The sequence below is a fragment of the Haliaeetus albicilla genome, unplaced genomic scaffold (assembly GCF_947461875.1).
Source record: "Haliaeetus albicilla unplaced genomic scaffold, bHalAlb1.1 scaffold_89, whole genome shotgun sequence".
Lineage (NCBI taxonomy): Eukaryota > Metazoa > Chordata > Aves > Accipitriformes > Accipitridae > Haliaeetus > Haliaeetus albicilla.
Genome location: NW_027212534.1, coordinates 280,625 through 294,503, shown reverse-complemented (window position 1 = coordinate 294,503; position 13,879 = coordinate 280,625). Strand labels below are relative to the sequence as shown.

At 45.9% G+C, this 13,879-nt stretch overlaps 1 long non-coding RNA gene across 1 annotated transcript; it reads right to left on the bottom strand.

Moving 5' to 3' along the window:
* Nucleotides 1-439: 439 nt before the first annotated feature.
* Nucleotides 440-13,241, bottom strand: LOC138684293 (uncharacterized). The gene is made up of 5 exons (XR_011323619.1): nucleotides 13,128-13,241; nucleotides 11,124-11,321; nucleotides 3,831-3,898; nucleotides 1,541-1,621; nucleotides 440-943 (listed from the first exon to the last, which is right to left on the bottom strand). It is a non-coding gene; the product is annotated as an uncharacterized lncRNA (long non-coding RNA).
* Between the last annotated feature and the right edge of the window lie 638 nt (nucleotides 13,242-13,879).

Below are 13,879 nucleotides of genomic sequence, written 5' to 3'. Positions count from 1 at the left end.
TGTCACATCATCTTGGAAGAACAGTGCCCTTGCCTGTGCACCAGCAGGACCCAACAACTCTTACTCCTGACATTTTCATCACGCGTTGTGGCAAGCCACTGGGCAGACCTCATCAGCCATATCCTCAACAGCTTTAATGGACGACTGTAGCACTTGGGACACACAAACAAATGACAGGCTAGCCGAGGCTGTAAGGGGAAGATATAGTCCCATGCTACACCTACATATAACAAGCTGTTTCTGAGTGACAGGGGACTTGTACTGCAGAGGTAAAGGTGTCCATTTTAAATGACAAATCTACTCAGTGGGATCGCTGTCTTCACAAAGAGGCACTCTTACTCACCCTGCCGCAAATGCGGCAAAGAGGAAGGGAACCTATGAAGAACACACAGCCAGAACCAGAACTGAGCTGGAACGGCTGCCAAAAGTCTCTAGGCACATCAGACCGCAGCACACTCCACGTTCTTCACAGGTCTACTTGGCTACTGGCTAAATAACTATGCTCTTTTCTTTTGTAGCACTGTACATTGCTGACAGCAGCCTACTGCAAATTGCTTACCAGAATTTAGCTTACTAAAGGCAGTAATGCATTCAGGTATTTTATGGCACCTGAATCAGTAAATCAGTTGTTTCTTCACTGAACCTCCCAACAAATACATCAAGGCCCATCCTAGCCAAGCTAAAAACACACAGTACACAATTACCTTAAGATTTAACAGAAGGAAGCATCTTGTATGGAGTCAAACCTCTGCAACTACATGGAAGGGCAAACGGTTATCTTCTCACCTCGTTATACTCCTCCATGCTAGCACCAGCTCCACTCCCAGTCTTCTCAGACACACCCTGAAGATCCATTTAGCCTAACTGGTTCTGTAAGCAGTACCAGACTCCCCCAAATGGGCAAGAAGAGTATAGGTGTGGAAAACCAGTCCCTAGAGGCCCACTAAACACATGGGAGAAGACATTCTTCAAAGCAATCTTTAAGAACTCCACATTTTCAATACACGGAGAAAGGAGGAGAACTTACATACTTAAGGGTAATTTATGGGCTTTAGAAGTCACCACCTAACGATGCTGCTACCTATCCTTGCAGCTGTTGGGATAAGCTTCCTTTGACCCGCAAGTTTATTTTTCACAGGATCCCTGCCTCTAGGGCAGTTGCCATCTGGCACTGCTGCAGCCTCTTCCACAGGCAGTGCAGAGTGTCATTTCAGAAGGCCTTTTATTTGTTGTTTCCCTAGATGCAAATTAGAAGGCCCTTTGGAAAAAAAAACATCTGCAGAGGGCCTTCGGTATGGAAGGCCAGGTAATGTTCACAAGCCCAGTGTCCTTTGTGTAGGCTACAGCTGGTAGAACTGGCCAACACCTCATCCAATCACTGGTTATTCCTCCCCCTCCCTCCCCAGCCCCGATTTTCTGAACATAATGCCGTCATGAAGGTAAACATCTGCTGATGGGAATCCCTTATCAGACTCAGTGACAACTCTTACTGGTGCCTTGCTCCCCCCCATCCTCCCCCACCATACTTCAGCTATTATACCTCAGCAAACTGAAACAATGCAGACTCCTCGGTTTGTTTCACAGCTCCCGGGACTCCAGGCTGTGATGCGCTTGAGGAGATCTGTCAGGAAGACAATTATGTTTGTATTACCTAACTCTTCAGTTTCAGTATCAAACTTCAATGTGCTACATTCCTCATCCATCATACAGAAAGACTCCTGGGACCTAAGAACATGCAGATGAGTCCCAGCACACCTGTACAGTGAACAGTATCTGCCTTCCCAGGAGACATGGAAACGGGTGATCTGTGAAATAGCGATCTTGAATAGTTTTTCACAAGGCAAGTCTTTCCTAGGATCAAGAGAACAGGCTAAGGCTTTTTTGAAGGGCTTTTATTTGCCCACTGGTATGTCAAAAGAGGGTTAGCAACAAGAACTTAGCACTATACTGTATTTCACAGTTCAGTGAAAGACACGAGACTGCAGACTAGTGGTGCTGATTGTGCGCACAAATTGCTGCTTAGCACGGATTGTTCTGGAGGATGCAGCATTTTACTTAGGGGACCCTCGGAAAGAATCAGAGAGGGGCGGTTTTATTCCCTGGGAAAGTGCTCTGACACTTACCTGCTTCTCAGACAGCATAGGACAAGTAAAATACAGTAACTCATTAGTAAGTAGGGGCTAATTTCTGGCCCATCATGGTTCTAACAAATCCCACCACTAGTTCTGTTCAGACTGTATTTATGACAGTGATTTTGGTCTACATTTGGGGGGAAAGCAGATTACACAGCCTGCCTCTTTGATGTGGAGGGCCAGCTTTCAGAAGAATACTACAAGCCCAAAAGAGCACAGCATAGTACAGCTTGGACTTAAAGTAAGTATTACATCATAAGCCATATTGCATGCTTCTATCAGAGAAAATGGGCTTTATGTAGGTGCATGGGAAGTGCATCTTTTGCCCCCCCCAAAAAAATAAATCCTGAATAAAAAAAGTTCATATACTAACATAGTCACACGACATCCTTTTTGATTCACCTCTAATTCCACATCTCGATTTTATTCCTTCACCATCACCTGAAATCATATGACTTGAGGCACTTTTCATGGAAAACCAAGAAAGCTCAACTCAGAAGGCAAAGACCCTTCTTAATGGAACTGAGTATCTGTGACTACAATACACCTTCCCCCTCAGTTAAACATAACACCTTAGTAAAAACAGGTTTTAAATTTCAAGCGGAGAGATTCCAACTTGGAAGACTACAAGACATTCTCCTTTTAGCACAAAGTAATCGCTTTCTTTTCACTTCTCTGCCAGCATTACCCTCGTGTTTCTTGTTGCACATGCTGCAGCACAGAAAGCCAGTACCCACAGCTGCACAAAGACTTCCACTGGTCACACCGGTGTGCAAAGCACTGAGGAGCCTTGGCTCAGTCTTGGCCATACAGGAGCAATCCATCTCAAACACACTACACATTTGGCATTTGTGGGTATCACAGAGAGAGAGTTAATTATTGCTTTTCCTCCCAATAACAATGAAAAAAAAAAACCAAGAAGAAAAAAAAAAAAAGAAACCCTCCTCGCTTCCACAGCTCTTCTTTCCAGGCTAGAGATTTACATCAGCGACTACCTATTTTACCCAACATACTAACCACCTTTTGAACAATTTTCCAAGTTTGCCCCCAAAATAGATCATAAATATTAACCTGTCTAAAGAAAGACCAGAGGTCTCTGCACTACTGGAGACACGCAGGAACACTTTTATTTACTAGAATCCTTTGTAAAACCAAATTGTTTGTGATGGCAACTGAACTACAAACTTCTCTGTAGACCTGAAGACTTAGGGAATGGGAATATCCTGCCAACACTTTGATTACTTGTTAGCACTTGCATGGCTTCAGAATGCACATGTAATGACACTGACTGTATGGAAATTATCAGGTATTTATTTTGCTGTTGGTGCCAAGGCCACAGTTGTGTGAGGCATTACACAAGCAGATGAAATCCTTGCCCAAAAGAGTTTGCAAACCACCTCTGTGTTAACACAATCACTGCATTTCAAGCCTTCCACCTGTGACAACGTTCTCTCAGGGGGCACACTTGCCTGCTCTGATCAAATACTCACTCAACAGAGTTAATACTGAACTGATATAAAACCTGGGCCCAACCTCTACGTTCATGGTTGGGATACAAGACTCCTACCACAGGGCTCACACTTACATTCCCACCTGAGGTATGCACCTTAAATTGCATTTCCCACTGGTCAAATATTCCTCCTCAGAGCTCTCTTTAAACTGAGGTCTTGTGGTAAGGGAGAGAAGAGAGTTCCTCACCTCTTGTGCAGTCAGGGCATGTTCCCCTGCTAAAAGCAGCATACTCAGGCCTCCCGTTTCTGTCAGATCTCTTAAAAGAGTAAAACCAAGTCTTCAGCTGATTCATTTGCTTCTTTAAAGAACCTACCATTTGCAGCATTAAACCCCCAGAAGACTACTTGTCACAAACACTCTAAGCAAGCTGCCATAAAAGGCAATTCAAGAGAATCACAAATAACCATTTCTGTACCCTCTGGGAGAGGCTTTCAAAGCTGTCTGAAGGACTGAATTGGATTTCTCTGCTTCTCACCCCATTGCGTGGATTTGCAATTTTACTGCCAAAGGCTTGAGGTACTACAGAGATGGATACCTTTAAAACAGCAACCGTAATGATCTCATGCATAAATATACACAAAGATGCTCTAATATCGCCCATGTCTATAACTCCATGGATGCTCTTACCAAGGGAGTGGTTCCTTTCCCTAGCCACTGAACAAGTAAAAGGACGGAATAAAATGGCATGATCAAGCTCTGAAGCAAAATTTCCATTTTCATTTAGCTTTAATTTAGAGCTGCATTTAGTGGTGAAAAGTGCCAGTCTGACAGCTCTGAAGCATGAAGCGCCTGATCCCCTGCGCCAGAACCGTGCAGGCACTGGCCAGGCAAGCTGCCTGCCTACTTCTTGCCCTGCCAATACAATATATAATTGAGGAAAGTAAAAGGGAGTTAGAAATGCATTTTCTCCAAGTATTTGATGCTGACAGCTTCTTGCATCTAGCCTTCCTGCACCTCAGCAGCTCGGAAAATGACAACAAGAAGTGAAAGCAATGAACACTGGCACTGCATTGCTCACGGAGCGCCTCTTCCACTCAGAACAGTGGTTGCTCTTCATCATCATGAAGACTAATTGTCTGGTTTTGGAGGAGTGCCTTGGAAGCAATGCAGGGGCGCAATTTAACAGCGTGTCATCTAGAGAGAGGGAGACAGTCTGTGGCCCAAATGTCTCGCTCAACAGCCACAGCGGGAGAACAGGGCAGCGTTATCCTTGCTGTATTGCTGAGACACCAACTTCAGTAATGATGAGACACCAAAGGTAAGTAACTTTCCCCAGGGCTCACTAAGCATGCACTCACGTTTTCCAATTTCCTTTCACTGAACTACACAAAACCTCTCTCTACAACAATAAACTACACATGCCCGGGAACATTCCCTGCAATGGAGGCCAACTGGCACAATTACCCTTGGCCATTTGGTTGCATTTTGTTATGCAAAATTTGGAGGCAGAATAGCTGCATCCAAAATGCCCACTGGGAAATCCCCTGGCCCACTCCCACTCGTGAGCGGTGCCAAGGAAGTTGTTGAGCTTTTCAGCTGACAGGGGCCAAACCTGTACCTGTAAACCTCCAAACGATTTAGCACTACAGATGATCAAGGTCCAGTCACTCGCTGGTGCTGTTTAATTCAATACCACAGATGCTGCCAAAAATTCTCCCTCAGACTGCCTCTCACGCTAACACACACAGCGTAGCTTTTTTCCATACTATCTTAAACCACCAGTAAACAGAAGCAGAGGAAAGCAATGGGAATAAACCAAGCTCATCCGCTATCTCAGGGATAGAAGAGTGGCTCATTATCTTAAGAATACAGCCTAAAGAGCACCTGGCTTCAAACCCAATGTTCAACCGGAATAAATTTTTCCGTTACTGTGATGAATATGTAGAAGGTGTGGGGGGTTGGTTGTTTTTAAACTTCTTACTTTTAAACAAAAAGGGGAACAAAAGGTATAAAGCATCTACAAAGAGACAAGGTACTATCACAAGTGTAGGATCTAGCAACAAGAAGTGACTGAAGAAATGGAGACAGAAAATGGGAAGCGTCAGCAAGCACCTAAGCACAATTCACAAGAGAAGCGATCCTGTCAGCAGAGCCCTTTTTGCCACCAAAATGCTTGATCAGCAACAGTCCAGTCCTTCAAACAAGAGCAATTAAAATGTGAAAAGGCAGCACATACCTTGAGAGACAATGCCTGAAGAGGCAGTTGATTTGGAGGAAGGAGAGATTGGAAGAGATCTCCAGGCCCATCATAAATTTACTGAACTCCCTATTAAGCAATAAGGGGTTGACTGGTTGCTTTCTGCTTGCTTTCCTTCCATTGGAAGGCTGTTGCAGAACACAAATCTTCTAAGCATGTAGTTTTCTTCCAGTTTACAGCTTAATTTTACTCAGGACCAGGTGCTACACATGTTTTCTGGTGCCCACACCTTTAAGCTTAAAAACTGTTCTGCCTAAATGGTATTTCCCTCTCCTGCATTTACAGGAGTCACCCCACTCTTCTTCCACTTGTTTTTTCTAGCCTAAGCAAATCAAGAACTCCTAATGTCATCACGCATGTCCATCGCCCATGTCCCAGCAATCCCTGCAGCTCTCTTCTCCAGTTATTCCAGGGGGAGGTCATCTTTTTTGCACATGAAGGACCAGCAGGGCAGCCACGTCAGATGAGCTGTGCTCTGTTCAATGGCATTAACTCTTCTCTACAGGTCCTGAAAAGACTTGGCCTGACACACTGCAGCGTAGCACTTTCTTATGCCCACGCTGTTGGCTCCCAGCTGCTCTCCTGTGCTTCCTTTTAGCTACCCATAGTTTTTCTTCCCCCTCCTCAGTTTTGGCCAGCTGAAGAACATAGAAGAGAACCATGGAATCACGGAGTCATAGAATGGGTTGGGTTGGAAGGGACCTTAAAGGGCATCTAGGTCCAACCCCCCTGCCATGGACAGGGACACCTTCCACTAGACCAGGTTGAGCAAAGCCCCATCCAACCTGGCCTTGAACGCTTCCAGGGAGGCGGCATCCACAACTTCTCGGCGCAACCTGCTCCAGTGCCTCACCACCCCTGGAGGGAAGAATTTCTTCCTTACATCTAATCTAAATCTACCCTCTTCCAGTTTAAAGCTATTACCCCTTCTCCTATCACTACATGACCTGGTCAAAAGCCCCTCTCCAGCTTTCTTGTAGGTCCCCTTCTTCCCCTTCTTCTACGTATCTTCTTGGGGGTCTCAGCTTGCTGCCCTTCAGCTACGTAGCTTATCACAACAGGACAAGGGTAGCACTGTTTTCTCCCCAAGTAAGCAAATACTTAAACTCTTTATTTAAATATAAAAATGAAGAAGAAGGAAAACATTGGCAGCTAAGTGGAAAGTGAAAGTTTAAATTGGTGCTGAAGCAACGCAACTACTTATTCTGCAGCTGTAGCAGAGGGCTGGCACTTAGATGTCTGATCATAATACAACAAAAAAGCCTTCCACTATGGCGTCAAATTACAAGATAACTCCATCTAAGGGAAGACAAAATGTATATACACAAACATTGCCATATGTCTATAGTGTCTTCTCAGCACAGTGTTTCTCTCACGGCACCAAGAACTTACTGGTATGAAAAATTACAAATTTTAAGTGCTATTTTAAAGCAATTTAGAGTTAAACCAACAGTAGTGAGAAAATAGTCAAGAATGGGACTTGCAGAATGGGAGATGATTCATGACTTTCTCAACAGCTTTTACCATTGATGAAGCTTACAACTATCTTACTATTCGGGAATGACATTCTTTGTTAGTATTGGTCCGGTTAGAAACTCAGCTGGCTGGCTTGTTGTATTGGTTTTATGTGGCAAGGTTTTGGTAGCGGGGGGGGTTACAGGGGTGGCTCCTGTAAGAAGCTGCTGGAAGCTTCCCCTGTGTTCGAGAGAGAGTGAGCCTATACCAGCTGGCTCTAACACAGACCCGCCGCCGGCCAAGGCCGAGCCAATCAGTGATAGTGGTAACGCCTCTGTGATAACATTTTTAAGAAGGAAAAAAAAAGTTGGGACACGAAAAATAGCCACCAGAGAGAGGAGTGAGAACATGTAAGAGAAACAAGCCTGCGGACACCAAGGTCAGTGCAGAAGGAGCGGGAGGAGATGCCCCAGGCGCCGGAGCGAAGATTCCCCTGCAGCCCGTGGTGAAGACCCTGGTGAGGCAGGCTGTCCCCCTGCAGTCCAGGGAGGTCCATGGTGGGGCAGATATCCACCTGCAGCCCGTGGAGGTCCCCACGCCGGAGCAGGTGGGTTCCTGAAGGAGGCTGTGACCCCGTGGGAACCCTGCGCTGGAGCAGGTTCCTGGCAGGACCTGCAGATCTGTGGAGAGAGGAGCCCACGGAGCAGGTTTTCTGGCAGGACTTGTGACCCCGTGGGGGACCCATGCTGGAGCAGTCTGTGCCTGAAGGACTGCACACCGTGGAAAGGACCCATGCTGGAGCAGTTCGTGAAGAACTGCAGCCCGTGGGAATGGCCCACGTTGGAGAAAGTTCGTGGAGGACTGTCTCCCGTGGGTGGGACCCCACGTTGGAGCAGGGGAAGAGTGTGATGAGCCCTCGCCCTGAGGAGGTGAAGCGGCAGAAAATAACGTGATGACCGTAAACCCCATCCCTGTCCCCCTTGTGCCGCTGGGGGGGCTTGGTGGAGAAATCCGGGAGTGAAGTTGTGCCCGGGAAGAAGGGAGGGGTGGAGGGAAGGTGTTCTGAGATTTCGTTTTATTTCTCATTTACCTTACTCTGGCTGATTTGTAATAAAAAGTGAGCTAATTTTCCCTAAGCTGAGTCTGTTTTGCCCGTGATGGTAATTAGTGAATGATCTCTCCTGTCCTTATCTCGACCCGCAAGCTTTTTGTTATATTTTTCTCTCCCCTGTCCAGCTGAGGATGGGGGAGTGATAGAACGGCTTTGGTGGGCACCTGGCGTCCAGCCAGGGTCAACCCATCACACTTGTTCATCATTGCAATTTTTCAATCAGAGGAAAGAAAGAACTGAGGAAGAACTAAGCAGAAAGAAGGGCAGCAGGTACCAGTTTCAGCTACCTTTCACCTGGGTGCAGAATGAAGCTTCTTTCTAAAAACAAAAATTGCATCTCTATATGCTAGGAAGTGTCTTTTTTCCACCCTTCACTTCACTAAAAAGCTTTTTGGCCCAGCTGGTTGTCTCCTGAATGCAGAAATGTGGAAGTATCGGGAATCTTGCACATTTGTATAGGAAAGCTGTTGCCCATTTGGCTCTGTAGCTGTGACGGTAGGCGCTGCAATGGTCACGTTCCCCTGCAAACAGCAGTTGTCTTTGCAGGTGAGCCGTGTCATGAGAAAAACATGCTCCATTGCAACTTCCCAGCTGGATGAGCAAGGACACCACTAGTGGGTCTGCAGGTCAGAAGCCCAACGCTGGTGCCACACCTCACGTTCTTGACACAATGGTAGGTCAATATGCAAAACCGAAAACATGCAGTGGTTTACTGTTGGGATGCCAAAAATAAAGGAGAGGTATGGCCTGTTGGGGACTTCAGAAAAAGAAAGAAAGATCTTACTGTCTCTAGATTACATTTTCCAAAATGACATCTAGTATGTAAAAAGCAATCAAGACACAATTAACAGCTACCAACGAGCAAACAGATTTCCTGGAATTGTTCTGGAATCATATAATCCTTGTCCAAAGCAAGCCATCAGCCTTGAAGATGCGAGACAGTCAGTGGCATTTCTACAGTTGCTCACCTACATTTTAGTTCATCAGTTAGCATGCAGCCTGGCTTTTGAAAGACGTTGCACTGGCTAGAAGAGTTAGAGCTCAATCGAGCTCTCACATGAAGTCGAGGGGAGAGAAATACAACAACACATATTTACCACAAACTGGAATATAGTTGACAAAACAGTAATCCACTTGGCACGGCAGACTTGCCATGGTTTAGATGCTGCTGCTAACATCTCTGTCGGAGGCTGTCGTTATTTTATAGGCTATCGTTATACTCATGAAACAACCAGCCTTCGCTTGCATGAGGACTCGAGTGAGACCCCTGTGAATTACTATGCTCACTGACTCAGCCAGCAGAAAACAAACACACAAATAAGCAAACAAACAAATAAATTTTCAAAATCACATGTAGCACAAAAGAGGGCCTTCTTCAGAAATTAATGGCTCCATAGATAAAACAATGGATTAGATCAGTTTCTCAATAACTCTTTAAGTTCTCTGTCCTCTGCTCTGATAGGTGTTGATTCAAGATCTCTCTGTGCTCAGAAGCTCTACAGTTGGATATCCCGGCAGGAGCAGTGGGGGACAGCAGCCAGGTAGACCAACACCTACTCCTTGTTCTCTCCGTTAAGTCAATAAACCTGAAGGAGCATAAAAGTGACTCCTCTGAGAGCAAAACCAGAATGGGTTGAAGGGGCTTGGATTTTTAGAACTGGTCTCCCATATATCAGGACGATGTAGCAGGAAACACTTTCTTTTGATCCCAATTCACAGTTCCTTCATAGCCAGATGAAATTTCATTACAGGAATTTTCAAACCACTAAACTGGCAAAAAGGCATACAAGCCTTTTTATACCTCTGCTCCTTTTATACTTGTTCCATAAAACCATTTCCCACTCTCCAGCTCACGATCTCTCTAAGCAGGAAAGTCCTATCTGCCACACACTTGTCATAACCTAGGTAGGATATGACAAAGTTTCAAATACATCAGTATTTATAAAATTAGAAATGTCAAACTGCAGAAAAGAAAAAAAAAAGAAAAAAGGGTGGTGGGGTAAAAATCAGTTTCTACCTTGACTGTTAGGCTCTTAAGCTGCCAGTATTTAACATTAATGTTTCTACTTCAGGCTCATGATTACTACAGTTCTGCCATTTGTGGATATCACTGTGAGATTATCTGCCTTTCACCAGCTCAGGCAATCCACTTCTTGATGGATATGATTTTATTTTATCTTTTAATGTTTAAAATGGTGAGAATCCAGCCCTCCAAGCTATCATTACGCTTCTCTTGATTGAAATACAAGAAGTTAGCTCCACTGGTACATTCATCCACAGGAACGTTAGCACCTCCAACTTCATAGACAACCATAAATTATTTCTGTCAACAGCAAATTACTAAACATAGTACAACACTCTATGCAAGAGAAGAAGAATGCACACAATCAGCATTTCCCTTTTTGACTATCAAAATCTCTAACAGCAGATAAGCCTGAACTAAACATCAATCAAATCTGGACCCCAAATGGGCTACGGCTTACGATATGTCACACGTCTGGACTCGACTGTCGAAAGCAATCATGCACTTAGGAAATTTGAGGCTGTGACGCAGAGGTTTAACTAGAGTCTTGGCAAGTCAGTTTGGGACATGAAAGGTATTTGCACTACAGTACCAGGTGCAGTAAAGGAAACTGGTCTTGCAGTTCGATTCCAACACCGCATCCGCAAACAAAACGAGGCTGCGACATGTGAGGAACGTGGATGGAAATCTCACCTGCCATCCTGAAGTTATGCTGTGGCATTTCGTCACTTCTTGTCACTTTCCTCGGGCTTGGTAAAGCCTTTGCAGAGTCGAAGGAAAGGCCCATAGCTTCTTCCTGTTTGTAACAGTGGATGCCTGGGTTTTCGCAGGTTGGTTTGCTGTGGGGCACCACTTGTACCCTCAATTTGCCTTCATACATGCGTCCTTGTACTAAAAAAGGAAAATTGCCAGTCATGACAGTATACTATCCACAGGGCAATAGAGTGCACTGCTTGTAAGAGCATTTAATACAGCAAATAATCCTTAAATATCTTGATTTTTTTGACAGTTTAGTCACGTGCTTAGAGTCTGACCGCCAACACAATCTAACAAGAAGAACTATTAAGATAAGTAGAGCTGCATTTTAAAAAAGTGGGGTTTCTCTTTCCTCTCCTGAGGGTTTATCACCCAGAGCAGGCTGAAGTTCTGATCCTGCAAACTGCTCCCCAGTGCTTGAATGCTCACTCTGGGAAGCAAATTCTTTTGCGGGTCCAATCTTTGTTTACTTTCTAGTTTGAATGAAATGAAAGCAGACGTTTAGCAATAAATGCAGCATGATGCTCCTTACCTTGCACTCCTTTTCCTCTAATAGATCTGTACTTTAGACTATTTGAGGATATTCTTTCCCAAACCAGGCACTGAAAACAAACCACTACCAGTATGACCTCATTTTCAGCAACTTCTGATACATCATCCCAGTGTGCCTTCCAAAATGTACCATGCTGCACAGCTGCATGAAATAAACTGGGGACATTTAAAATGCTCTTTGGCCTGCAGCACACAGCACACATCTCGGTTGTTTGCTATATTCTTGGTATGAGGTACCAAAATGAACAAAGCAAGGCTACACATAGGGGAGTAGGGGGAGAAGGTCTGGATCCCGCACAGTTTCGGGGGGAGGGGGAAGGACAGGAACCTATTTTATTCTCAAAATGCAACCGTGATGTTTTCCAAATACCTTGCTGACCAGACCAAGACAAGATGTTTGAATGTTAGCAGCAATAAAAAGGGCACATTTCAGTATTTCAAGTGCGTTGCTGTGCAAGGTGGAGAATGCATGAATCAGAGGAACATGCCACACTTTCCTGCTGCGGGTGTTTGCCTAACAACTGAGAAGGGCACACAGCACTGGCTGCTGTGGGAAGCTACCCAGTAAGGACCAGCGCTGACTGCAGGGAGGAAGAACCCAATACCTTCCCGTGCCCTCAGTAGCTCTCAATGACAGCAAACAACCAGAAGAGCTGTTTTATCCTGAAGCACATGGCAGGGCAGCTGCAGGAAGTTTCTGCTGCGGTTGCACACCTTGCCACCCACCCAGCTGTTGTCAGTCCTATTACAGCACAGAGAAACACCTATGTTTCATGCACATGCCTGCACAGAAACACACGCAGAGGGAAAAAACCCCTTGGGTGTTGTAATGAACGGGTTAACTTTGTTCATGAAATCGAGAAGGGGGAAGAGACATATTGAGAGTTAACATATGCCTTGTGTAATTAACAAAAACTTGCTTAAGTGATGCGTGAAGGTCACAGGAAGAGGGCAATGGCTATAACTTACTAGATAAGGGGGAAAAAAAGCAATGGCTATAACTTACTAGATAAGGAGAGGAAGGACAACAGCTGCAATTAACCAAGACTGTATTTCTCCACATCATAAGACATTCTACATCAAAGGATACTCATCCTTGAAAAAATTTACCGAATCTACATAGTAACAGACCTGCACAAGTGAAGAAAGAAGAAGCAGGACAAGGCGGAGACTTACAAGAAAGGGGTACATGAAATGTATATAAGGAATGTAACAGTAACATAAAGTTGCGGGCCTGTGGTGGAGCATTGCCTCCCCGGCCGCCCAGCGCTGTTTTGCTCTCTTATCGCTTGCTAATAAATTCGATTTTTTTATTCAATACAAATTGGCTCCTCCAATTTGTCACGAGCGTTTATAACAGGTGTCACATAGAGAAACAGCACTGACAACCTTGTCCTCTGACAGAGTCACTGCAGTGTCTTCCCTGATCAAGAAGCAGCATGCCTTGTGGCAGGATCACCATCGCAAGCGTATCGCTTGCGTTCATCTCCATCTTAATCTACCAGCTGGCACTTGCTCCCTCCAGACTGTAGCCGGGATAAAAGCGATTCAGTTTACAAGAAGCACAGCACCGAGTGAGCTCCCCGTGTGAAGTCCTGTATTTATAAAAACGGCTACAAATAATAAAACTCTGCAGGGACCGCTGACCCACACAGAGGCTGTGTTTTCTGAAGAGGGCGTCTGCGTGAAACCCGCAAACCCAGGACTGCGACCCCCCTCACCCTGTCCCTTCTCTCCTTCCCTCAGCCGGGCCCGGCTCCCACACCCCCACGCCCGCCCAAGGGCCTCGCTCGCCTCACGGGCAGCCCCAGCCCTCACCTCAGCCGGGCCGCAGCTGGAGCAGAGACTGCAGAGGCCAACATGGCCGCCCGGCAGCCCCGTGCGCCAGGACTACAGCTCCCAGCATGCCCCGGGAACCACCAGGGCCCCCGGCAGCCCCGTGCCCCAGGACTACAGCTCCCAGCATGCCCCGGGGCGCTCCTTCCTGCTGCCTGACCCTGCAGGGACACCATCCCCGGCCCGGCCCCGCCCCCCGCAGGCCCCATGGCCGCCTGCCTGAGGGAGGACGAGGACGAGGACAAGGAGGAGGAGGAGAAGAAAGAGAGAGAGGAAGAGGAGGAGAAGGGGGGACAGAGCAGCAG